At 51.1% G+C, this 27389-nt stretch overlaps 1 long non-coding RNA gene across 1 annotated transcript in view; it reads right to left on the reverse strand.

The window, feature by feature from the left end:
* Positions 1–24077, reverse strand: part of LOC106732468 (uncharacterized) — an 85907-nt gene extending 61830 nt beyond the window's left edge. The window contains exons 1-2 of the long non-coding RNA XR_003090631.2: positions 23705–24077; positions 22757–23090 (exon numbers count right to left, since the gene is read on the reverse strand). This is a non-coding gene — a long non-coding RNA (uncharacterized LOC106732468). The remainder of the gene's footprint in view (positions 1–22756; positions 23091–23704) is intronic.
* Between the last annotated feature and the right edge of the window lie 3312 nt (positions 24078–27389).

Genomic DNA, 27389 nt, shown 5'->3' on the forward strand with positions numbered 1-27389 from the left:
TGATCATAACTGGACTTATAAATAAAAGAGCAAGATTTTCTCCCAGATAAATCCCACAGGCCAAATTCTCAGCCACCACACGTGGGCAAAGCTCCATTAAAGTCAGCAGAACTACCCTGGCTGAGTGTGTGCCTGTGGTTTTTTTCCCTCTTTCCTTGTGTCTGTACACATGCGGATATTTTTAGCCCTAAGCTGATGACTGAAACCCCTGCTGACAATCTGCACTGCCACCTTGTGTGAATCCGGCTTTGTCTGTGCTTTCTTCCAACCCTTTTGCCTCAATTACACCGAACGCTTCTTCTCAGGTTCCTGCGTCAGCCCCCCCATCCCTGTCATGACCGATGGCTCTGTTCTCTGAACTCCTCCTTGTCTGGCAATAGATTGTTTGGCCAGATCTAGTTTTTAAGGCCAGTTTAGGTTTTGAAATCCCGGGCTTGACAAAGTCCTGGCTGGGATGATTGAGTTAGGGTTGGTCCTGCTTTGGGCAGGGGGCTGGACTCGATGACTCCTGAGGTCTCTTCCAGCCCTGAGATTCTCTGATTCTCTGATATTTCTCAGTAATCCCAATGAACCTCACCCTATCAAAATCTGGACAAAAATCAATCCCAGAGAAAGAGCCAGAGTCTGCGTTACAGGCTTAGCTGAGCGCCTGTTGTCTTTTAGCTCAAGTGGTAGAGGCTCATGCACTAAGCGCCAGAGGTCCAAGGTTCAGATCCACCTGTTGGCATCACAAAACACTATTGTTCATGCATATCGCCATAGCACCCAGAAGCCCTAATCACAGAGCATAATCTGTGGTGCTTGGTGCTGTCCAATTCCAAAAAAAAAAAAAGTCCTGCTCCAAAGACTTTGCAATTTATATTAATATAGCGAGCAAACCTTAAACACTGTGGTGTTTTGACAAGCAAATCCATTCAGGGACTCTGTCGTTATTGGCTCTTGGTCAATCCATATGAAAGCAAGGTAGAGACGAATGGAGCTGAAGCAGGGAAGACAGATGAAGGCAGAACTCCCAGCAGGGAGTGTATAAAAATCAGCTGAACTGAAAAAAACCCTAAGCCCTTGCTATAGTGAAGAAGTGACAGCCACAGAACTTTAAGCTGATTTTAAAAACTCTTACACTTGGGTGACCACAATGGGAGGGATAGTTCAGTAGTATGAGCATTAGTTGGTTAAACCCATGGTTGTGAGTTCAATCCCTGAAGGAGCCATGTAGGGCAAATCTGTCAGGGACAGTACTTGGTCCTGAAGAAAGGGCAGCGGAGTAGACTAGATGACCTCTCAAGATCCCTTCTTGCTCTATGACATAGGTATATGTCCATGTGTTAGATATATGAACATGCAGCCAGCACGTGATAACCTGTTATAGGCTGGAACCTTTACTGGTGCAAATTGCCATAGCTCTATGTAAGCCAAAGGGGCCAGCGTCCGTGCATGGTGCTGCTACTTTCTTCAGTGCCCTGTGCCCACTGCAAGCAGTGACTCAGTTTCCTCAGGTCGTCTGTGACTCAGCCCTCTGACAGTCCAAACTCCTTCTGGGGAACAACAAAATAGAAAACGATCCTTGCCCTTTGGGATCAGCTGTAACTTAAACCGTTTCTAACCCATCCCGGCATAATTCCCATTCCAAAACCAGCTTAGTGGGCACATGCCTACACTAGGAAATTATTCTGAAATTACTAAAATCGACTTACTAACTCCTGATTTAACAAAATCGAACTAGCATGTTCACACGACAGGGAAGTCTCGAAATGAGTCTGAGGCGGCTCCGTGAATGTAGACGTGCTACCTCCTCTTAGGCTCCCAGGAAGCATGGAGGAATAATTTGTCTGAATGCCTCTGGGGAGTCGTTATTTTGAGATAGCAGCACTGGCACGGCCACAACTGTTATTTCGAAATAATGAATTTCGAAAGCAGGACTACAGATTTCTAAATAAGCGTCCTGGTATTTCAAAATAACAGACTTGGTAGTGTGGATGCGCCACTTATTACTTTGAACTAAGGGGGGTTATTTTGAAATAACAGCCTTGTGTAGACCAGGGCTAGGGTACCTCCTGCCATGAAAGCGCCTCAGGGAGAAGCCATCAGGGAGAAGCCATCCTTTTGAATCTCACTCAGGTTTCAAAGGTGAGATGTGATCCCATGGAAACAGTTCTGGCCGGAGGGGGATAAGAACATAAGAACATAAGAACGGCCGTACTGGGTCAGACCAAAGGTCCTTCTAGCCCAGTATCCTATCTTCCTACAGTGGCCAGCACCAGATGCCCCAGAGAGGGTGGACCGAAGACAATGATCAAGCGATTTGTCTCCTGCCATCCCTCTCCAGCCTCTGACAAACAGAGGCCAAGGACACCATTTTATCCCCTGGCTAATAGCCTTTTATGGACCTAACCTCCATGAAATTATCTAGCTTCTCTTTAAACTCTGTTATAATCCTAGCCTTCACAGCCTCCTCTGGCAAGGAGTTCCACAGGTTGACTACACGCTGTGTGAAGAAGAGCTTTCTTTTATTAGTTTTAAACCTGCTACCCAGGGATACCCCTGCACCTGTGAGGAGGACATCTAGGGTGCATCTAGACAACACCCTTATCTCAGAATAAGCTATGCAAATTATTTTGAATGTATTTTGAAATAGCTCATTTAGAAATTTAGCGCTGTCGCACAAGATATCCCTAAACCCTTCTGGAAAGAGAGTTACAGGGATGCCAGAATAGCGCACCCCTTATTTCAAAATCTATTTTGAAATAACGGACTATCTAGATGTACCATTACTGCTCTTATGGAAAGGAAGGGCAAAGGTACCTGCTCTGATAGGCCACACACAAGCATGTGTAACTCTGATAGGGCAGAACCGAACCTGAGAGCTCGGGAACTTCACGTATGCACCTCTACAGCTTGAGCTAAAAGCCAGCTGGCTACTAACTGAGGCTGTAGAACAAACTCATGCTCTGTAAGTGGTCTCTGTGCCACTACATAGGATGGTGCACCACCCCCAAGAGCTGTGTGGGTTAAACATGCACACTTGGCCCTTCCTAATAATGATGCTTTGCCAAGGGTGAAGGAACGCACCATGCAACTGATAGAAGTAATTCAGACTTCCAGAGCTTTTAGGACGTATTCTTGCAATACTGCAGCATAGGGCTCTATCCATTACCTGTGGAAATCGATACAAGATGCCAACGGATTTCAGTGAGCGCTGGATCAGGATCTTCTACATACCAGATATTTAGTCACAATTCTTCCCTTTTAACTTGTCATGAAACTAGACCTGTCCTGAAGTTCCTTAAAGGTGGAATTTTTCCACTGACTTAGATTGGGAACTTAGCTAAGTACAACCATGGGATCATATTTTACTGACACCAACGTTCTCGAAGGATGCGTCTACACTGCACTGTTATTGTGCCATAAAATGGTGTCCTTGGCCTCTGTTTGTCAGAGGCTGGAGAGGGATGGCAGGAGACAAATCGCTTGATCATTGTCTTCGGTCCACCCCCTCTAGGGCACCTGGTGCTGGCCACTGTCGGCAGGCAGGCTATTGGCCTAGATGGACCTTTGATCTGACCCAGTACGGCCGTTCTTATGTTCTTATGTTCTTAAGATAAATAGCATTTTTTCGAGATAACAATGCCAGCGTCTCTCCAGCCGTTCTGTTACTGAGAAACAATTTCGAAATAACTGATGGCTTATTCCGAAATCTGTAAACCTTATTCTACGAGGAATAAGGCCTCTTCCAAAAGAGCTAGTTCGAAATACATCGTGTTTAGACGCTCCACTGCTGCTATTTCGAAATAGCACCTCCCCAGGGCCATTCTAAGTTATTCCTCCCCCTTGCCTCTTGGGGTTCTAAATCGAGATAGCACGTCTACATTAGGAAAGCCGGCCTCGGATGCATTTTGAGGCTTCCCTGCAGTGTAGACATGCTATTTCGAAATAAGCTATTCTGGAATCACTATTCCGAAGTAGCTTATTTCAAAAGAGCTGTGTAGTGTAAACGTACCCAAACATTGCATGAAAGGGAATTCGTGGGAATCAAGTTTTAACGTCACACACCTATGCCTTCATGCCTTCATTCCTCCCAGGAGGAAAACGTTACCAATAATGCTTGATCGCTTCTACGGATCAAAGCTTAGTAGCCTGACTTGGTATCTGCAGTCAATTTGCCGAGTAAACGTTGAACAACAAATAGGCTTACAGAAACTGCAATCAGACCGTGCCCATTTCCTAAGTAGAAAAGGGGGCTGTGAGACTCAGTTTTGAGGCCTAATTTTCAGTGAATGGGTGTTTGGAGCCTTCAGGGTGTCTAAAACAGGACTCCTCACAGTGGACGTTCATGGAATCACGATGACTTTTGAAAAGTCTGGCCAGCAATGAAGAACATGCTGTGTGACTTAGGCCATAGCCTCAATTCATGCCAAACATGGCAGTTGTTGGCTTAACACCAGTTTATGCCGTTATGGACCTAGGATGGCCAGGTGTCCAATTTTCGATTGGAAAGTCTGGTCAAAAAGGGGACCTGTTTGTGCGTGGTCACAGCTATTCACCCAAGGGCCAATTACTGTGCGTGAGAGAGGCATTGGGTCATCATCCATTCCAGCCCACACTGGTGGATAGAAAGCTGGCTAGATTGTCAGGTCCAATGGGCCGTGATCAACGGCTTGAGGTCTGGTTGGTGGTCGGTATCAAGCGAGGTGCCGCAAGGGTGGGTTCTAGGGCTGGTTTTGTTCAACATCTTGGATCTGGACTTCCAACACTCCAGTCATCTGAAGAAGTGGCTTGTGCCCACGATACCATCTATATGTTTTGTTAGTCTTTAATGTGCTATGAGGCTATTGGTTGTTTTTTAAGTTTTTCCTGTTATAGAGTAACTCGGCTACCCCGCTGAAGATCTTTATTAATGACCTGGATGAGGAGATGGGTTTCACCCTCAGCAAGTTTGCAGATGACACTAAGTTAGGGGGAGAGGTAGATATGCTGGAGGGCAGAGATAGGGCCCAGAGTGACCTAGACAAATGAGGGGATTGGGCCAAAAGAAATCTGATGAGGTTCAACAAGGACAAGTGTAGAGTCCTGCACTTGGAACAGAAGATCCCAAGCATTGGTACAGGCTGGGGACAGACTGGCTAAGCAGCAGTTCTGCAGAAAAGGACCTGGGGATGATAGTGGATGACAAGTTGGATAGGAGTCAACAGGGCACCCTTGTAGCCAAAAAGGCTAATGGCCTATTAGGGTGCATTGGGAGGAGCATTGCCGGCAGACATAGAGAGGTGATTATTCCCCTTTATTCGGCACTGGGGAGGCCACATCTGGAGTATTGTGTCCAGTTCTGGGCCCCTCACTACAGAAAGGACGCGGACGCATTGGAGAGGGTCCAGTGGAGGTCAACAGAAATTATTAGGGGCCTAGAGCACATGACTTATGAGAGAGGCTGAGGGATTTGGGCTTATTTAGTCTGCAGAAGAGAAGAGTGAGGGGGGATTTGATAGCAGCCTTCAACTCCCTGAAGGGAGGTTCCAGAGAGGATGGAGAGAGGCTGTTCTCAATGGGGACAGATGGAAGAACAAGGGGCAATGCGGGAGGTCTAGGTTGGACAGTACGAAATACTAATTCAGGAGGAGGGTGGTGAAGCGCTGGGATGGGTTCCCCAGGGAGGGGTGGAATCTCCATCCCTAGAGGTTCTGAAGTCCTGGCTTGACCAAGCCCTGGCTGCGATGATGGAGTTGGGGTTGGTCCTGCTTTGGGCAGGGGGCTGGACTCGATGACTCCTGAGGTCTCTGCCCACCCTGGGATTCTGGGATTCTATCCTCAGCCAGGTCCACTTCCTCGCTGCATGGGGTGGCTGCAGCTCCCAGACCCATCTCTGCAGACTAGTCCTGGCTGAGCCATGCAGGGGCAGGGGAGAGGAAAAGCAGGGAGTGATAGAGAGGGGGGAAGAAGAACAAGTGGTGGGGTGGGGGCAGGGCAGAGCCAGTGCTTTGGGGGAGGAGGCAAAGGGGCTGAGCAAGGATGGGTCTTTCAAGAGGCAGGGGCGAGGAAGCCAGTCCCAGCTCTCCTGCGGGAGTGTCCGGTTTTAGCTGGCAGCCCTGCATGTATTATTCATTGCGGATTTGCTCAGCTCTAGTGAACCTCGTCGTTCCGGCTTCGCCTCTGTACGGGACCAGATTCTTTCCTTCCCTGGGTCAAAACGGCCCTCGCTGCCCACGCCCGGCCCTCCCACTCACATTCTTTGGAGCGGCAGCCCATGCGATGGAGCCAGGCCGGCCTGGCGGCGACTGATTCCCCGCTGAGAGGCAGGCACCAGGGACGTCCGCAGGCAGAAGGTTGTGTTCCCACAGCCTCGGGACAGAGCTCTTTCTCCCCTGTCAGCAGCGCTAGGCCTGGGATCCTGATGCAGGAGATAAGCGCGCAGCTGTGCCAAGTCTGCGGAGCGGAAGCAGCTGGCCATGTGAGTGGGGGTGCGCATGCCGGACAAGGAGATAAGGGGATATGGGAGAAAGGGGACATTTGGGACCAGTTAGGGCAAAGCCCCGCGCTCAGCTGCTCTCCCAGGCTTTCTGCCTGCATCTTGTCATTCCTCGATCCGCTGACGAGGTCAGTCACCTCATAAGAACGGCCAAGCTGAGTCAGACCAAAGGTCCATCTAGCACAGTGGCCAACACCAGGTGCCCCAGAGGGAGTGAACAGAACAGGAAATCCTCACATGATCCCTCCCCTGTCACCCATTCCCAGACAAACAGAGGCTAGGGAAGCCATTCCTTCCCATCTTGGCTAATAGCATTGCTGGACCTAATCTCCATCCTTCCTTTGAAAGCGGCACGCTGGGCCCAAAGATCCTTGGCCAAAGATTCTTTGCAATCAACCCAGCATGATGGATTTTAAAGCGGCTGTATTGTCTTAACAGACAGGGAAGTTTGGAGCTATGTACAAAATTGTTTTAGCTGATGATGACTCGATTGGGAAGGGCTACTCAAACTAACCACTAACTCCCAGAGAAGACCAGTGCTGGGGGTAGATTGCCCCAGTTCTGCTCAAAGGCAGGCTACTGGAGTAGAGGGGCCTCCGTTTCAATCCAGTCTGGCAAGTCCCTCTCTCTATGAAGCCCGTTGAGATCAGGGAATCCGTCGCTCGTGAGAAAGGGTTTGAAACAGCCCGTGGCTTTTATGCGCAATGCTCATTCCTCTCCTCAAGTTGTCTCACCGACTCCTCGCCACCTCCAAGGGCTTTTACACTGGCTCGTCAAAGCAGCATGATGGTTTGCCACGTGACCTGAGTCGGATTCCAAGGACGTTTCTTCTGTGCCCCGCCACCTCCGGGAGTCGGACTTCGTTTTGTTTGAACACCGCATCCTCCAGCCTGGTCTGCAGCTAGGGATTTCCATAAGAACGGCTCCTACCCGTTCAGCTAAACAAGAGGTGACCTTCAAGGGAGCCAAATTCATTTTCTCTGGGATGTTTAAAATGTTTCCATTGAAACTCTTTTTCAGTGGAAAATTGATGTGACTCCCCTTTCCCAAACCCCTCTCCCCCCCCCCCCCAGAAAGTGTCTACTGGTGGCCTAAAATTTCCACTTTTCATTGAAAAGCAATTCCTGAAACATGAAATAATTTAGTCAAAACGTGGCCTTTGGAATATGCTGCCATAGGAGCTGTGTACTTCAATTGTCTGATAGTCCTGTTTTTTTCAATGGCTGTCTCCTTGGGTAGACAACCTCTCCCATGACTTACCATGGCCAAGGATTCCCATGATGCAATTGTTTCCCCTCTCCACCAGAGTAAACCATGATGTCTCATGGGGGATGTAGTCCAACAAGGGAGCAAAGTGAGGTACCTGGACTACAGTTCCCAGGAGCCCCCTGTTTTCTGATTCAAAATAGTTCTTTTTTTTTGCTGACCACATTAATTTGGATTTTGGCCCAAATATTTCCGCATTTGGATTTTTGCCACAAACCCACACTTTTATTCATCTATATCTTTTTCTCAGAAATCGTTTTCTTTTCATGTTTGTAAAAAGTTTCTTCCAAAATACAGTCCCTCCCTCCACCCCCCCCCCCTCACCACACACCCGGCAAGCAAGTCCTCCTGGCACCTCTTGTTTAGGGTCCTGCTGGTGCTAATCCTGCTGGTGCTAAATCCGTAGCCTATATGCTGCCTTCCCAGCACCAGCCCTGAAATGATTCATCACTTTCTCCCTGCTTACCACTTGAATTCAAGTGGCTCTCATGCAACATGCCAAGCCATTTTCGCTGGGGCAGCAAAAACTGAAACCTCTCCTCCCAGTGCCACACAGAGTTTCTAGCCTCCCAAAGAATAATAAAGCCTGGTGACAAAATTAGAAATTACGGACAAAAAAAAAAATCACAGAAGAAAAGCCCACCCCAAAGCAGGCTGAGCCGAGAAAACAGGCCCCCGGGCGCATCTGCAGTCTGTTTATCCAGGAACAGGACACAAGGATCTGAGGAAAGCGGAGGACAGTTTTAAAAATACCAAACCTCCCGCATTTTCACTTAATTATAGAGTAGGAGCGGAGGGAAGGGAACACAGCATGGCCTATTTTGCGTGTGTGTGTGCTGACGGCTGCATTTTTGTTGTTGTTTTGCTTGTTTAGTTTTCTGGGCCGGATGGTATTTTGGAAACTTTTCTGCTGACCCCACGCCCCCACCCAGGCACTTTCTCGTTCTTGTGGGGGGCTGTGGTGACTCTTGTTCCAGTTTGGGGGAGAGGGTTCATGGTCTGAGCAGACCACAGCCGATGTAGCTGCCAGGCATGGGGAGTAGGAGGAGCTTAACCCTCTAACCCTGAGATCCATGTGAAACAGCTGGAGCAGTTTGCCAGCTGTTGGGGGCGGGGGGGCCGTGCTGTCAGGCTACCTCCCTATAGTGCTTCTACTCTGTATGTGTCTCTCCCCTGCTGGGGCATTTTTACCTACCGCCCCCTTGGGGAAAGTTCACTCCTGCCCAGGTTCCCTTAGGGGCCAGCTACATCAGTGGGAAATAGCCACTTAGGGCCTTAAAGCTGCTCTTTCCAGCCAGGCTAACCTGTGCATGGGGTTATACTCTGCACTTTGTGGCCCAGGAACCCCCAGAACTGGGAGCATGGTGCGGGACATATGAGGGGGCTTCATTTAACGTCGCACAGGGGACTTACAAGCCCTACCTCAGCCGGGAGTAGAGTTGCCAGGTGTCCGGTTTTTGAGCTTTCTGTCCGGGGAACAAACTGAGAAAAGACGGGACATAGAAATGTCCATTCATTTCTAATTAAGTGACTTTTATTATTCTCACGAGTATCGGTCCGTAGTTGCGAAGTGCCTGGCTGGTAGACGCGCTCACACTGCCTGAGTCACACGGCGTGAGCGTGTCTAGCAGCCGGGCAGTTCGCAACTATGCAGCAGGGGGGCGGGATGGAATCCCCGAGGCCGGACTCACCCATGCAGCCCGCCCGGACTGTGCGCGGGACGGGCAGTGCCCCGGGATCTGCGTGCATCCGGGCCAGCCTCGGTCTCCGCCAGCCGGTTCCCCCCCGGCCCAGCCTCGCTCTCCACCAGCCAATTCCCCCCCAGCCCAGCCTCGCTCTCCACCAGCCGGTTCCCCCCGGCCCAGCCTCGCTCTCCACCAGCCAATTCCCCCCCAGCCCAGCCTCGCTCTCCACCAGCCGGTTCCCCCCCGGCCCAGCCTCGCTCTCCGCCAGCCGGTTCCCCCCCGGCCCAGCCTCGCTCTCCACCAGCCAATTCCCCCCCAGCCCAGCCTCGCTCTCCACCAGCCGGTTCCCCCCGGCCCAGCCTCGCTCTCCACCAGCCAATTCCCCCCCAGCCCAGCCTCGCTCTCCCCCAGCCGGTTCCCCCCCGGCCCAGCCTCGCTCTCCGCCAGCCGGTTCCCCCCCGGCCCAGCCTCGCTCTCCACCAGCCGGTCCCCCCTGGCCCAGCCTCGCTCTCCGCCAGCCGGTTCCCCCCCGGCCCAGCCTCGCTCTCCACCAGCCGGTTCCCCCCCGGCCCAGCCTCGCTCTCCGCCAGCCGGTTCCCCCCCGGCCCAGCCTCGCTCTCCACCAGCCGGTTCCCCCCCGGCCCAGCCTCGCTCTCCGCCAGCCGGTTCCCCCCCGGCCCAGCCTCGCTCTCCCCCAGCCGGTTCCCCCCCGGCCCAGCCTCGCTCTCCGCCAGCCGGTTCCCCCCCGGCCCAGCCTCGCTCTCCGCCAGCCGGTTCCCCCCCGGCCCAGCCTCGCTCTCCGCCAGCCGGTTCCCCCCGGCCCAGCCTCGCTCTCCACCAGCCGGTTCCCCCCCGGCCCAGCCTCACTCTCCGCCAGCCGGTTCCCCCCCGGCCCAGCCTCGCTCTCCACCAGCCGGTTCCCCCCTGGCCCAGCCTCGCTCTCCACCAGCCGATTCCCCCCCCGGCCCAGCCTCGCTCTCCACCAGCCGGTTCCCCCCAGCCCAGCCTCGCTCTCCACCAGCCGGTTCCCCCCAGCCCAGCCTCGCTCTCCGCCAGCCGGTTCCCCCCCCGGCCCAGCCTCGCTCTCCGCCAGCCGGTTCCCCCCCGGCCCAGCCTCGCTCTCCGCCAGCCGGTTCCCCCCCGGCCCAGCCTCGCTCTCCGCCAGCCGGTTCCCCCCCGGCCCAGCCTCGCTCTCCGCCAGCCGGTTCCCCCCCGGCCCAGCCTCGCTCTCCACCAGCCGGTTCCCCCCTGGCCCAGCCTCGCTCTCCACCAGCCGGTTCCCCCCCCGGCCCAGCCTCGCTCTCCACCAGCCGGTTCCCCCCAGCCCAGCCTCGCTCTCCACCAGCCGGTTCCCCCCAGCCCAGCCTCGCTCTCCGCCAGCCGGTTCCCCCCCCAGCCCAGCCTCGCTCTCCGCCAGCCTTTTCCCCCCGGCCCAGCCTCGCTCTCCACCAGCCGGATCCCCCCCCGGCCCAGCCTCGCTCTCTCCCAGCCGGTTCCCTCCCGGGCCAGCCCCACTCCTCCTGACCTCCTCCCAGCCAGCCCTGCTTCCCGCCAGCTGATCCCCCCCACTGATCCCCCCTGGTCAGCTCCGCTCCCCGCGTCCCCCTCCCAGCCTGTTCCCCCCTCCTCCCCACCGCCAGTCCCACTCTGCGCTGGCTGGTTCACCTCTTGCCAGCCCCGCTCCCCCTGACCTCTTCCTGGGCAGCCCTGCTTCCCGCCAGCCAGTCCTCCCCTCCGCCAATCTCTCCCAGCCAGCCCTGCTCCTCCCCATAAGCCCCTCTCCCCTCCCAGCTGATCCCCCATCCTGTTCTGAGATCATGTGTGTCTGGTATTTTTTTGAAACCCATCTGATAACCCTAGCCAGGAGAGAATTCCTCGGATGTGAGCAAAAAGCGCCCTCTCCCCACATGCTGCATTGTAGGGGGTATGCCAGGAGCGGGAAGAGGGGTGTGCTGTGGATTTTCGGGGCTGCTAAGGAAGAGCCCATGGTCAGCACGGGGCTAATGGAGACAGACATAATTTAAATTTCTCTTTCTCTGCCTCCATCTCTCTCTCTCTCTCGCTTTCTGGCACTGTCTGGTTCCCTCTGTCTCTCCGTCTCTGCCTACCCCCAAACCAGCTAGGGATGGCAACACAGAGAGCGATTCTATTAAAGCATCGGGGTGGAGGGTGTAAAACCTCACCCTAGCAACGTTCCTGCTAATTGTTACCAGCCATGTGCGGAATACATTTTGTTCTGTGCACCAAAGCATGTGCAGAGGTGCACCACCGCCACAAACGCTTGCTGAGACTGCTCATCAGCTGGGCAGCCTGTGACTCTCTCCCAAGCACACGGTGTGCAGGACACACTGCTTCCTACCCCTTTAGTTCTGCAGCTCTCCGTTTCACCCCCTCTTGTCAACCTACTTGAATCCTGCCAGGACCATCCCTGTAATGCAATATCTAAAATATTTTCTTTTGCATGCACCTTGGTAGGGGCTCGCAAGGGGACAGGGACACGGAGATTCTGCTTTGATTTGCCTTTGCTCTTGATATATATAAAAAGAGAAAATAATATAACAGCTTTCTCCTCCCGTTAGCAACTTTCATTAAACTTGGGGGTATTGGAAACATCTTCATGCTGCGCCTGCGCTTTGAATCCCCGGGGAATCTTAAGGAAACGGCTGGGCTAAGTGGAGAAAGGTCACTTACCGCTAACAGCGTAGATAATGACTTTTTGTATTAACGGGCAAGTCCCCGATCGCTAGGCCTGGCTGTGACCCCCCTCCCTTTGCATTGACTCAGCCAGGCCACAGAGCGCCCGGCACGCCAAGAGCCGTTCCCTTCGTTACAGTTCCAATAAACGTCTGATGATGATCGGAGCTGACAGTTTGTTCCACACAGCGGCTCGGCAGTCCGGTGCCAGAGCGTGGCAGGGCCAGCCCGGTTGGATTACATGCCTGCCTGTGTGGTTACAGAATCTGCCTCTTTCCAGTTCCCACCACCTCAACCCTTCCCTCTCCATAAGCGAGCTTTTGGTGCTTCTGGGCCAGCAATGGGATGGGGGGAGGGGAGCAGACCCAAAGCATTACGTTTTCCTTCTGAAAAGCTCATTGCTTTCACCGAGCTGTAGAAAAGCCCCCAACTACCCTAGTAAAACATTTCTTGTTCCTCGGTCGGTGCACACAGACTGCACAAGCACTTACTCAGGGTACTCAGGGTACTGAGACTCGGAGTACTCAGGGTACTGAGACATGGGGTACTGAGAGTCAGGGTACTCAGGATACTGGTACGCAGGGTACTGAGACTTGGGGTACTCAGGGTACTGAGACTCAGGGTACTCAGGATACTGGTACTCAGGGTACTGAGACTCAGGGTACTCAGGATACTGGTACTCAGGGTACTGAGATTCAGGGTGCTCGGGATACTGGTACTCAGGGTACTGAGACTTGGGGTACTCAGGGTACTGAGACACAGGGTACTCAGGATACTGGTACTCAGGGTACTGAGACTCAGGGTACTCAGGGTACTGAGACTTGGGGTACTCAGGGTACTGAGACTCAGGGTACTCAGGATACTGGTACTCAGGTTACTGAGACTCAGGGTACTCAGGGTACTGAGACTTGGGGTACTCAGGGTACTGAGACTCAGGGTACTCAGGATACTGGTACTCAGGGTACTGAGATTCAGGGTACTCAGGTTACTGGTACTCAGGGTACTGAGAGTCAGGGTACTCAGGGTACTGAGACTCAGGGTACTCAGGATACTGGTACTCAGGGTACTGAGAGTCAGGGTACTCAGGGTACTGAGACTTGGGGTACTCAGGGTACTGAGACTCAGGGTACTCAGGGTACTGGTACTCAGGGTACTGAGAGTCAGAGTACTCAGGATACTGGTACTCAGGGTACTGAGACTCAGAGTACTCAGGGTACAGAGACTACAGAGCTTTTCCGGGATACCTCCGGTATCCCAGAAAAGTTCTGCCGCATCCAAGAAATGCATCCGCTTTTCCAAAAAAATATCAGAAAAGCGGACGCGTTTTGTCAGCATCCCGGTAAACCTCGTTTCACGAGGAAGAAGGGATGTTCCGAAAGAGAGATTTTTCCCCAACATTTGGCCCAGTGTAGATGGGCTGAATATCGGAAAAGCCTCCTTCGGAAGAAAAGCGAAAACCGCAATTTGCGTCTCTTTCTCCGACTTTTCTATGTAGTGCAGACATCGCCACAGAGAAAGCCCTTGTCCCAAAAGGCTTGCGATCTTGATCACCAAAGGAAGTGATGGGAAACAGCCAAAGCTGCCGAAGCTGCAGAAGTTTAGTAGCTGAGCCAGGAATGAAACCTAATTCTTCCAATTCCTGGTGTGGTGCCCAATCCAGAACACCACTCTGCCTAATTTCCTCTTCACCTTTCTGCAGCATGACATGGGACAACCCTTCCCCAAAGAGTTGGATTCTAAAGCACGAGTCCTTATACTGCCATTACAGCATGGTAATGACCATGAAAGAACAAAGGGGCTGTATTTCTACCCTCTCGCCCCATGCAATCCCATTGATCCCAGGATATAAGAGAGGGCAGGATCTGCCCTATAAGGGAATGTGATGGAAGGTGGATAAATAAGATTGCACAGAGGTGAAAATAATCACGTGCGCCCCAGTGCTCTGCACCAGCAAGAATTCCCTGAGCTGCAGCAAAAGCCAGCTCTTCAAGGGAGCGATTTCAAGAGATGGAAGGGCTCCAGATTGCAACAGGACAGTTCCTGTAAGAAATTTTGAAATCGCCATTTCGGAAGAGGCGTTATTCCTCCTGGGATGAGGGTTACAGAGGTCGGAAGAAGCCGTCCGTTATTCTGATGTTATTTCAAAGTACTAGAACTGCGGTGAAGATGCTCGCATTGTTATTTCGGAATAGATCACAGTGGCAGGACGCTTCAGGCCACCAGCAATGGAGCAGAGGCGTGAACGGCAGCACGAAAAGCAACATCGGGCAAAGCGAATGGCGAGCAGCTGGAGGAATGAGCAAGGTGCCTTTTCTCCCCAGCCCATAGATGGGAGGTGAACTCACTCAAAAGGACTTCAGAACTCCCCCTCTCCATTGACCAAGAGCTATGGGTGGGGCAAGGCAGAGGGAGAAGGGAGAAGCATGTTAAAGGAACATTTGCTTCTTGTGTTAGTGACCTTGCTCTAGAATGCGAGAATTATGACTGGGAACTATAAATAAAAATACATTTCCTAGCAAGCCAACATTTTTAAAATGCATTATTTGCCAACGTTGTTATCTCACATCATTGCTATTTTGAGAGATCGTTATGTTGGGCAGTTTCCGTGCCAAATGCTTTTATTAGTACGGGATGAACCTCTTTAGTCCAGCACTCTCTGGTCCACAAACCTCTGTGGTCCAGTCTGATTTTAGTGAGTCGGATGTCCACTTGTCATGGGTGTGGCCAAGTTTCCTATATCAGAGGCATCAAGGGGGAGGAGAAAGTGGGAGCTTTTAAGTGAGATCTATGTGCATGCCAGCATAGAGGCACCTGCTTCCCATTACCTCCCATACAGGCAGCAGCATGGGGGTGTAGGAGTGGTAGGCAGAAGCCAGCTCCCTGTATGTACTGGCTCCCATGGAACCACCTGCCCCCTACTCTGCTGCCTCTGATACAGTAGCAGCAGGGTGGGAGGGGCAGAGAAAGCCAGTGCTCAATATGCAACCACTAAAAAATTCAGCAGTTACACATTTACACGAACACACATTTATTAACATCCCTATCACGGGCCTGTTGTTAGATTTCCATAGTGGGGACAATTTTACCCCAAAACCTCTGAACAGCAGATGGTGCAAAATCCCTCTAACAACTGCCATGAATATATTTCTGATGGTATTAGGCATGCTGAGAACTGTCACGCCCCCGTCCCCCTCCCCGGCTGTCCTTTTTGGAGTGCCAATTTGTCTGTTCCTAGCAAAGCTCACTTGTTCCCAGCAATGAGAATCTGTCCCCCAGCGCTGGAATTTGAAGCACTTAGGTGGTTAGCGTGACGCAAAGGGAAATAATAAGACTAGCATTTGTCGCGAAAAGGAAAGGCAATCTCTGTTGGTGTTTTCGCAGCCCTGGCTGACAAATCCGCTCTGCAGTTCTCACTGCCCGATAAAAGGTTGGGATGGTGAGTCACACCAGCCACATCAAAGTGCAGGCCACCGCATCTATTCACGGCTCGATTTTGAGCCCAGGCGTAATTTACGGCCGCCTCATTGTTGTGGTCAGATTGGAAGATCATTGGGAGGCCGATTACAAATCTCTGCCCCGTTCAAAGAGAGGAAACATTTATATTGGCTCAGCTTTTGGAATCATAAATCCGAAACTCAGCAATCCATTAAAACAACAGAGATAGGAGATGGAAGGCAGATTTCTGGACAGTGTAAAGCCCTGCTCTTATGTATACCATAAGGAAATGAAGCCGCAGAAGGACGGTGAGTTTGACAGGCTAATGGTATTATGTCAAAGCCCTTCTTGGACAGAAGAGAAAGGACCAGATTCACTGGCGTGGGGTAGCCGCTTTGATATGCGGCACAGCGGATGGAATCCGGCCATAAAGCCAGGCAGGATGACTCCACTAAAACAGCAATTTCTAATACTCCTTCCCTTCCTTGCTCCTTTACCCCCATCCCCCCATAGGTGTGTGCAGCCTACAGAGATTTTGGTCCCCGGGGGTTGTTTTCAAACAATGCACTTTAATGGAGAACCAGAAGTTCTGCCCGGAGCAGGATTAGGAGCTCAGAAAGGGGAGATTTATGCCATCTTTCCACCTTTGCATCTTACCCCCTTCATGCCTCAGCCACGGCCTGGCCCCATGCATTCCATCAGATGGTTTCCAAGGGGGAAAAGGAAGCACAAGCCGGTGGCGGGGAGGGGATCAGGCCAAAATACACAACAGGGGCTGTGCCGGCTGGAAGGGAAACGCCTCAGCAAGGCCGTGTGGGAGACGCCAAATGGTAAGAGAACAGCCAGGAAAGGAAGCCGTCCCCAGGCTGTGGTAAAACGGGAGCATGGGGCAGAGCTGCTGAGCTCTGATGCTGCTGCTACTTAATCAAAACCATGAGGCCCGTGAGCTGGAAAGAGGCGGTTTGCAGTTTGAACCTCGGGCGACCGTAACGAGCCTCCACTGGGTTTTATGCGCTGAGAGCCAAATCTCTGAGGCCTGAGGAACGGAATCGGCTGGAAAGGGCGAGCGCCATTTTGTGGGACCACCAGGGGTCCTGGGCGTAAAATGGTGTGTCTCTGAGGGCGGAGTGTCTCCCTGGAAAGGCGCGGCGTTGTGGGGAACAAACGAGGACACCGAAGACGCTATTAAGGAAGCACAACTCTGGTCGGCTCTTGAAAGGCCGTGTCCCATTCCCCCCTTGAGACAGGAGTTAGTCACAGAGGAAGTGGAGGCCAGAGGGAATAGCTTAGTGGGCTTAGTCCCGGTTTGGGAACGACTGATTCCCTCAGACCACGGGTGACTAATCTTTGCATCAAGAAGATGGCTGACACAGATGGCTGACCTCTCGAGGTCCCTTCCAGTCCTAGTATTCTATTATTCTTCCTTGCCTCAGTGCCGCTCAACCCCAACTCGGCCCTGACGCCTTACTCCACTATGTCCCTTCCTCATAAGAACGGCCAGACTGGGTCAGACCAAAGCTCCATCTAGCCCAGTGTCCTGTCTGCCGACAGTGACCAACGCCAGATGCCCCCAGAGAGAACGAACAGACCAGGGAATCATTAAGTGATCCCTCCCTTGTTGCCCATTCTCAATTTCTGACAGAGTCTAGGCTCACCATTCCTACCCATCCTGGCTACTAGCCATTGGTGGAGCAAGTCTCCATGAATTTATCAAGTTCTTTTTTGAGCCCTGTTAAAGTCTTGGCCTTCACAACATCCTCTGGCAAGGAGTTCCACAGGTGGACTTTGTGTTGCATGAAGAAATACTTCCTTTTGTTGGTTTTAAACCTACTAGCACGGAGCACCCATATCTGCCCTGTCTCTACCCATCCCTGCTCCACCCCAAAGCCCTTTCCCCATTCCACCCCTTCCTTTAAGCACCTACCCTTGCCCTGCCTCTTCCTGCCCCTGCCTCACCTTAGGCCCTGCCTCAACTTCATGCTTTCCGCCAAGCACCCACCTTCACTCTGCCTCTTTCCACCTCTGCTCCTCCTTATCTCTTCCCACCTAGTTCTACCCCCTCACCTGAGTGCGCCCTGTCCACACTCCTTTCCCCCTCCCCCAAGCAACTCCTGCACAACGTAGAACAGTGGGCGGAAGGCCCTGAGAAGGGGGAGGCATTGATTAGTGGGGGGAGGGAGAGGAGCTGGCTGCCGGGGGATACCAAGCACCCACTAACTTTATTCCATGGGCGCTCTAGCCCTAGTGTGGGGAGCAGGTTTAAAACTACTAAGCGAAAGTTCTTCTTCACACAGCGTGTAGTCAACCTGTGGAACTCCTTGCCAGAGGAGGCTGTGAAAGCTAGGACTATAATAGAGTTTAAAGAGAAGCTAGATAATTTCATAGAGGTTAGGTCCATAAAAGGCTATTAGCCAGGGGATAAAATGGTGTTCTTGGCCTCTGTTTGTCAGAGGCTGGAGAGGGATGGCAGGAGACAAATCGCTTGATCATTGTCTTCGGTCCACCCCCTCTGGGGCACCTGGTGCTGGCCACTGTTGGCAGACAGGATACTGGGATAGATAGACCTTTGGTCTGACTCAGTACGGCCGTTCTTATGTTCTTAGAGTCAGCATCTATGACGGCAGGTGCAATGTTTAGCCCACTAGACCTCGTTTCACCTCCCTTCTCCCTCCCAGCCTTTCTGGGTGGCCTTGGGTTAATCACGTAGGGCCAGGTCCTCCAGGCTAGGAGAACGGCCTAGCTCCCATTGATGGCAAAGGGCATTCGGGGCCTACGTACGTTTTGAGGAGCCCTCTTGCTTCCAATCCCCGTCTGCCCACACTTCATGAGAGAGGACGCCGCTTCCCTAACTCAGGGAGCAGGGAGCAGGGAGTGGGGGGGGGAGGATGTCATGTGGCTACATACCTGAGGATTGGGCAGCGCTCAGACACCGTGGCAACGGGCGCTAGATAAGACAGGTCCCAGACTTCAAGTCACCAGGATGACAATGGATGAAGGGAGTAGATTAACTCAAACCCATGCTGCTCACAGTGCAGGCGCCTTGTGGATTAGGCCTTAGAATCTGCTCCACATGGCTCTAACAGCCATATTCACACTTTTTGAGCTAAGCTCCCTTTGTATTCTGTTTGGTGGCATCCTCCAATCCAGAGACAAAGGAAGAGAGGGTCAGGACCAAGTCCTTCCTTGACAAGCCAAAGACCCAGTCTCCTGGCATTGCAGCTCCCCTCCCCCATTCCATCCCTGCAGGAGAGCAGGGAGAGACTCCACAGTTTGAAATCTCTGAGCCATGATATACAGAGATATACACCTATTTCGTAGAAGTGGAAGGGACCTTAGGAGGTCATTGAGTCCAGTCTGTTGCTGTCATGGCAGGACCAAGTACCATCCCTGAAAGATTTGCCCCAAATCCCTACATGGTCCCCTCAAGGATTGAACTCACAGCCCTGAGTTTAGCAGGCCAATGCTCAAACCACTGAGCTATGCCAGCCCGCTGAGAGCTGCAATCTTCTCTGCATATGGATTGCACTGCAGTACATGCACCAAAAGGTGCACAAAACCCTCTACTACCACTTACATGGGCAGACAGGTTGTTCCATGCACACCCCGCCATATCAGACATTTCACCTACGCCACTGCCGATTATTATCTTCCTAATTTATCTGCCTTATCCGAGGAATCCCAGTCATGGAGCAGGGCCCATTGCGCTCGGTGCTGTACAAAACAGCACAAAGAAATGGTTCCTGGCACAAAGCGCTCACAACCATAGCCTGAGCCAAGAGACAACAGCTGGATGTAGTCAAATGGGACAGTGCAAGGAAAGAATGAGACAGGATGGGACAGCAGAGTAGACTGTGATCTCAATACACCTGGGCTGTGTCTACACTGGGCCACTTATTCCGAAAAATCAGCCGCTTTTCCGGAATAAGCTGCGAGCTGTCTACACTGGCCCTTGAATTTCCGAAAAAGCAACGATGCTCTACTGTACAAAATCAGCCGCTATTCCGGAAAAACTAGTCTGCTCCCGCTTGGGCATAAGTCCTTATTCCGGAACACTGTTCCGGAAAAGGGCCAGGGTAGACAGCCCAGTAGTCTTTTCCGGAAAAAAGCCCCGATTGCAAAAATGACGCTCGGGGCTCTTTTCCGGAAAAGCGCGTCTACATTGGCCACAGACGCTTTTCCGGAAAAAGGGCTTTTCCGGAAAAGCAGCCTGCCAATGTAGACGCTCCTTTTCCGGACAAACTGAAAACGGAATAGTATTCCGTTTTAAGCATTTCCGGAAATTCATGCCAGTGTAGACACAGCCCAGAAGTCTAGCGACTGTAGAGTGTTTTGTAGGCTTCGTGGCAATGAAGCATTTGAAGGAGGACAATGAACTAGCTTTGGGGAATACAGGTGACCCTCAACTTATGACTGTCCTACTTACAGCCATTTTATGACCATTTTTTTCATGCAAGATAACTCCTAAACCCCCCCAGTATACATCCGCAGCTCGCATTTACGACGGCGTACAACACAGGCTCCACACATCATCCCAAAACAGAAACGCACAAGGTCAGTCAGACTCGCCTGTCTGCGGCTGTTTCTTGAACTGCGTGCGTCTCCACCACATCGGTCTTCACGGTTTAGTTATTTTTGTGCATTTTTTGAGCTCTTTAGTTTAGTTTTCCTCCATTTCCATAGTCCATTTTGGTATTTTTAGGGTATGAAATGGGCTTCCAGGAATGGAACCGCCATTTATAACATAGCGCCTATGAGAAAGAAGGGTTCGACTTATGACTGTTCTCCAGGAACCAATTAGGTCGTAAGCGCAGGGGTAGCCTGTAGTATGCGGTGCATGTCTGGGAATGTGACAAGCAGCAGATGGAGGCTGGCACCACTAACCAACTGGAAGTGAGAGTTGACATCGTGATGGAGAATGAGAACTTCTAAGGAGGATAGGGTTAGGTGATGAAGGGCCTTGAAAATAAAAGACGGCAGCAGCCTTCTTGGAACTGGAAAGGAGGAGGACAGGTTGCAGGGGGGAAGAGATTCGAGGAGGCCCCAGAAAGCACGTGGCTGAAAGGCTGGCTACAGGTGCACTCGCTTTGCAAATAGTTTCTAAAAAGAGGCAGATTTGGTTTTAGAAATGTGGTGTTCTCTCCCATTATTCCCTGAAGCAAAAACAAATGTCTCCTGGTGGATATGGCTGAGAACGGAGAGCCAGGGAAAGGTTGCCAAGAGAGGGCTGAAATGGTGAAAGCAACAGGTTATGGTGAATGCTGCTTCATTAGTCCTCACCTACAGCCCCCAACTTAACCCCCTCCAGCACATCATTAACAATCTACAACCTATCCTGGAAAACGACCCCTCACTCTCGCAGCCCTTGGAGACAGGCAATCCTCGCCTAGAGATAACCCCCTAACCTGAAGCAAATATTTTCCAGCACCCACGCACCACACCTCAAATATACTCACCTTGGAACCTGCCTCTGCAATAAACTCTGGTTCCAACTCCGTCCTCACAGCTACACCAACACAGGACATAACCACACAAGCCACCCCATCAGGGGCTCAGACATCTGCACATCCTCTAATGCAGGGGTTCTTTACCTTGACACCTCCCCTGAAAGTGAACTTCATGTTCACCCCTCCCCCTCCAGAGCCATTTTGTGCACAGCCTAGACCCACCCCCTCACCTGACAGGAAGCTAAGGGGCGTGGCTAGGACTATAAGAACTCTGCCAGGGAGCTCAGTCCAGGTCCAGCCTCTGAGGGAGACAGAGGCCTGCCCAGAGCTCCTGGCTGACGAGGCTGAAACCTGGCCCGGGCCTCCCACAGCCTCCTTCCCTCAGGCCAGCGAAGGCTTCCCTGCCTGGGCCGCCGATCTCTAGACGTTAATAAGAAATTAATGTTTATAATTTTAATTCATAATACTAACAATGAAGAAATCTAAACTTTCGAATTTTATCCAGTGAGAAGGCAATCTAGATACATTTTCTGGGAGGCACCTCACTCCTCTCCTGTATCCCCTTCATACCTCCCCTGGGTAGGCACACCCCACTGGTTAAGAACCCCTGCTCTAATGTGATCTATGCCATCAAGTGCTAGCAATGCCCTCTGCCATGGATATTGGCCAAACTGGACAGTCTCTACGCCAAAGGATAAATGGACACAAATCAGATATTCGAAAAGGTACCACACAGAAACCAGTGAGGCAACCTTTTAACCTGCCTGGGCACTCACTAATGGGTTTAAAAGTAGCCATTCATCTACAAAGTAATTTCAGTAACCAACTAGAGAGAGAGGGTATATCTACACTACCCTCCTAATTCGAACTAGGAGGGTAATGTAGGCATGCCGCACTTGCAAATGAAGCCCGGGATTTGAATTTCCCGGGCTTCATTTGCATGAAGCCGGCCGGCGCCATTTTTAAATGCCGGCAGTTCAAACCCCGTGCCTTGCGGCTACACGCGGCACAGAGTAGTTAGTTCGGATTAGGCTTCCTAATCCAAACTAGCTGTACTCCTCATTCCACAAGGAGAACAGCTAGTTCGGATTAGGAAACCTAATCCGAACTAGCTACTCCGTGCCACGTGTAGCCGCGCGGCACGGGGTTCGAACTGCCGGCATTTAAAAATGGCGCCGGCCGGCTTCATGCAAATGAAGCCCGGGAAATTCAAATCCCGGGCTTCATTTGCAAGTGCGGTATGCCTACATTACCCTCCTACTTCGAATTAGGAGGGTAGTGTAGACATATCCAGAGAGACTGTGGAATTGGCCTTCATATGCAAATATGACACTATCTCCCAGGGACTGAACAAAGACATGAACTGGATGGGCCATTATACTCAACACCCAACTGACATCAAAAGCTAAGTCTGAGACACTTGCAGCCCACTCTATTCGCCTCTATAATTGGTGGGGATTTTATTTTCTCCCCCTCTCCTTTCTGTTTCTGCTTTAAAAGTGGGGGTTCTGTTCCTTTTGCTCCACTTTTAAAGTGGGTTGTGCCCATGATAGCTCATGATTCTATACATATATTTTTTGTTAGTCTCTAGGGTGCTACAGGACCATTCATTTTTTAACGTTTTTTATGCTGCTTCATTGTCCTCTTTCAAAGACTGAGCTTGTCCCAAGCTAGGGATTTGGAGGCCTAAGTCGTTGGTAGCTATTTTTGATAATCTTGGCACAAACCCCAAGGGTCAGTGATGTGAATCACTGTAATTCCATTGTACTCACCCACCGATAAGCGCTGTCCTCAAGAGCATACACCCAACTTAAGAGTGCATTGGGACATGCAAGTGTAACGCTGGCAGACTTGGCCATTGTTGGCATCGAACCTGGAACCTCTGGAGTTGAATGCATGAGCAAAAAAATGCACGTCTCCTCGCCCAGCCAGTAGCAAGTGTGGCAACCTCTCGCTGCCACTAGAGGGGGACAAAGTGCCATAAACCTTCTGCATAAATCCGAGTTATATCCTTCGGGACTTAAATCCAGCTCTACTTTCAGACTCAGCCAATGCTTCCAGGTAACGAATAAATCTCAGCAGCTATTGAGCAGTCTCGTGTACCATCTGTGAAAAGAAAAATAATATTTTGGCTCCAGCTCTTCCATGTGCTTCGCACACCCGGACTCCTGCCGTGCACACAAAACTCACTTCAGGGCAGGAGCCTGAGTAGCTTGGCGTTATATATCCAAAAGCAAGGTCCTTAGGATCTGGCTAAATCCCCCAAACCGGCTTCTGTGTGGTCCTTAGGATCTGGCTAAATCCCCCAAACCGGCTTCTGTGTGGTCCTTAGGATCTGGCTAAATCCCCCAAACCAGCTTCTGCGTCTGCCAGAAACCTGGGAGTGATAGAATATCTTGCACCATTCTAGAGTACACTCCACATATTCCTTCTCCTCCTCCTAGAAGGCAAATGAGAACAGCTCCTTTTCCCAGAATTTCCACCTGGAACATGAGCCGCTCCTTCGGTACAGGGAATGGCTGGGAGATTGTTAATACCCTGCCAAAAATTCTCCCATCCCTTTGCTTTCATTTCCCCGTCAGCTTTTTGCTTTGCCCAGCCCTGACCCCATAATCCAGCCTTGAGGATTTTCTGTTTCCACCTATTTCCAATCAACGTTACGGGACAAAGCCTGAGCTAGTGTAAATCATCACAACTCCATTAGTTTCAAAGGAGCGGACCTGTTTACACCAGCTGCGGGTCTGAGTGTCTGAACGCCTGGGCTTCTCTGCTGCTACCCCTTCTCGGCAAACCTGGCCAGTGTCAGCGGGGTCAGATATAGTCAGGGTGTTGTCGTAAAAACAACTCGTTGTGGCTTAACTGAGTTTGGGGGCCGTTACGAGTCATCTCTGAGTCCAAGACTTGAAATTGCTTTCCGGGTCTCATTCCCAGAAAGTGTCGGATTTCTCCAGTGAATTTCTTCCATTTCTTAGAAGACTCCTGCCTATACAAGGAGCCAATTGCTCCTCCCCTTGTTACACTCCCTCTCTTCAGCTAGGCCTTGATCCAAAGTCCACTGACGTTACGAGGAGCCTTTCCGCTGACATCAAAGGGTTTTGGCAGAGGCTCTTGAAATATTGCCTTTTCTCAGCCGTCCCACGTGGAACCGCATATGTTCTCAGGTTGACTCATGTAATAAATCCGGGTTGACCTATATGTTTTCCTGAAACTGGGTCTTATTTGGAGGTGGTGGAAAAAAAGCAAAAAAATAGTCTGCGTAGGTCGCCTAGAATCCCACTGCCTTTTACTTGTATTGATGCTATATTTGCATTGCCAGCCCCTCATGAAATCACTGTTCAGACCAGGGTCATTTTCAGGAGAGGTTAAACCTCTCGGCTACGTCTACATTGGCCCCTATTCCGTAATAGGGATGCTAATGTAGCACTTGGGAATAGGCAAATCCGCGGGGGATTTAAATATCCCCAGCGGCATTTGCATTAACATGGCTGCCGCTTTTTTCTGGCTTGTAGATAAGCCAGAGAAAAGCGCCAGTCTGGACGCGATCCTCCAGAAAATAAGCTCTTTTCCGGAGGATCTCTTATTCCTACTTGAAAGTAGGAATAAGAAATCCTCTGGAAAAGGCTTTATTTTCCAGAGAATAACGTCTAGACTGGCGCTTTTCTCCAGCTTTTCCCCCAGCTGGAAAAAAGCAGCAGCCATGTTAATGCAAATGCTGCGGGGGATATTTAAATCCCCCGCAGATTTGCCTATTCCCAAGTGCTACATTAGCATCCCTGGCTATGTCTAGACTGCAAGCCTCTTTGAAAGAGCCTCTTTCAAAAGAGAGCGTCTAGACTGCACGCGGAATTTCGAAAAAGCAAGCCGCTTTTTCGAAAGAAAGCACCCAGTGAGTCTGGATGCTCTCTTTCTAAAAAGCCTGTTTGCTTTCAAGAACGCCTTCTTTCGAAAGAGCACTTTCGAAAGAAGGCGTTCTTCCTCGTGGAATTAAGTTTACCACCGTCAAAAGAAAAGCCGCATTCTTTCGATTTAATTTCGAAAGAACGCGGCTGCAGTCTAGACGCAGGTGAAGTTTTTTCAAAAAAAGGCTACTTTTTTCGAAAAAAACCCTGAGTCTGGACACAGCCCCTATTACGGAATAGGGGCCAATGTAAACACAGCCCTCTAGTCTGGCACTTTCTGGTCCAGAAACATCCGTGGTCTGGCATGGTTTTAGTTAGCCGGGTGTCCACTTTTCATGGGTGTGGCCAGGCTTCCCGTGGTCCCATAAAGGTTGTTTACAGCCCCCAATCCTGCCTCTGAGTGTTCTGTGTTGCTATTTAGCTCTAATGTATCCCTAAATGTCCTCTAAGTGCCCAGCAAGCAGTGGAAGTGTTGGTAATGCCGCTAGACAACATTGACTTCCCATGGTTTGGCAAATTCTTTGGTTCGGTACTGGTCAGGTCCTGAGGATGCTGGACTTGAGAGGTTCAACTGGTATAACTTTCCTCCATGTTTGTTCTCTGCATGGAGCGATTGTTTTCCCCTCAGCTGCAATCATGTTGTTTTTCTCCTAAGTTGTCTCGGTTTGCTAGAGTCTGCTCAATACCGTCATTTTCCTTCTTCTCTTTGGATCGTTTCTTTTGACGTTTCCGATATTGCAACATCTCCCAGTTTGGTAGAGTTATGAATATTATTAGATCGTTACGTGACACTTCACAGGACACTCCTTGCTGTGGTCAGATTGTCTCTCCCGTGAGCCCAGCTGCTTGCTTCTGGCATCTCCCCACTGATGCCTCATAGGAAGGTGAAAATCTCCTCAAGCTTTGGTGGAAGTAACTATATTTTCAATGCCGGCAGCCTTCATACAGGCAAATTCCTGGTTTCGTTTTGCAGCTGTCTAAGTTTCTCTGATGCCCAGAGGATGACAACTCACCCCTTATTTGCATTTTAATAGATCTACTAGCCAAATCAGGGCAACGTTCAGAAAATGAGTTTGTGCTGCCTTTTCCTGTCTAGGCCCTACAATCACCAGTTGCTGCTGGGATGGATGGATTGTAAGAAGCCTCTCTTTCTAGCCAGCCTGTCATTTGCTTCTGTGAGTACAGACAGGCTACGTCTACACTGGCATGATTTTCCGGAAATGCTTTTAACGGAAAAGTTTTCCGTTAAAAGCATTTTTGGAAAAGAGCATCTAGATTGGCAGGCAAAAAGTACTTTTTGCGGAAAAACGTCCGTGGCCAATCTAGATGCGCTTTTCCGCAAAAAAGCCCCGATCGCCATTGTCGTGATCGGGGCTTTTTTGTGGAAAACAGTACTGTGCTGTCTACACTGGCCCTTTTGCGCAAAAGTCTTTTGGAAAAAGACTTTTGCCCGAACGGGAGCAGCATAGTATTTCCGGAAAATCACTGAGGATCTTACATGAGATCGTCAGTGCTCTTCCGGAAATTCAAGCGGCCAGTGTAGACAGCTGGCAAGTTTTTCCGGAAAAGCGGCCGATTTTCCAGAAAAACTTGCCAGTCTAGACACAGCCACAGGGTTTAGTGCAAAGGAGGAATCTGAAGGAACTCAGAGCTGCAGCTTGTAGTTAGTAAAGAGATATGAGGCATGGGTGTAATTACAGACTTGCGGTGTGACCCCAGGCTGGGGTGGGGAACCTTTTTTGGGTAGGAGACCACTGACACACAGAAAAATCAGTCAGGGACCACACGCAAGTAAGGCTACATCTAGACAGCGCTTTTCAGGGATATCCCAGAAAAGCAATGCCACGTCGAAGGAACGGGTCCGCTTTTCCGAAAAATGTTTTGGAAAAGCAGACACGCTCTTTCACCATCCCTATAAACTTCATTCTTCGAGGAAGAAGGGATGTGTCGAAAGAGAAGGGTTTTCTGAAATTTGGCACCATGTAGGTTCGCAGTTTGTGTATCTTTTTCCGACTTAACCTCTGTAGTCTAGGTGTAGCCTGAGAAGCAAAAAACAGACCAAAAACACAAAACAAACCCACACACCTCACTGATGTGGCCCCTGGCACGTCTACACAGCAGGACTAAAGTCGCATGAAGCTACGTCAACTTCAGCTACGTCAAAATAGCTTCATTCAGTTTTCGGTGCGGTCTACACAGCAGGAAGTCGACGGGAGAAGATCGGTTATTGCGAAATAACGCTGCTGTATAGACGTACTCCAACTGAGGAGGAAGAGGCACCTCACATTCCCCTCACACTCCAGAACTGAGGGGGGCCCAGTCAAGGGTGTGCTGGAGGGGGATTGGAGTTCCAGCCCAGGCTCCTCAATTTGGGGGGAGGGTAACCTCAGAGGCCAGATCCAGGCACCCTGAGGGCTGCATTCGGCCACTGGGCCTGTGTTTCCCCACCCCTGCCCTAGTCTGCCATGATTAGCTCAAGCTCAAGCACAGTCACGGTATTTTCACC

Source organism: Pelodiscus sinensis, chromosome 2 (assembly GCF_049634645.1).
Source record: "Pelodiscus sinensis isolate JC-2024 chromosome 2, ASM4963464v1, whole genome shotgun sequence".
Lineage (NCBI taxonomy): Eukaryota > Metazoa > Chordata > Testudines > Trionychidae > Pelodiscus > Pelodiscus sinensis.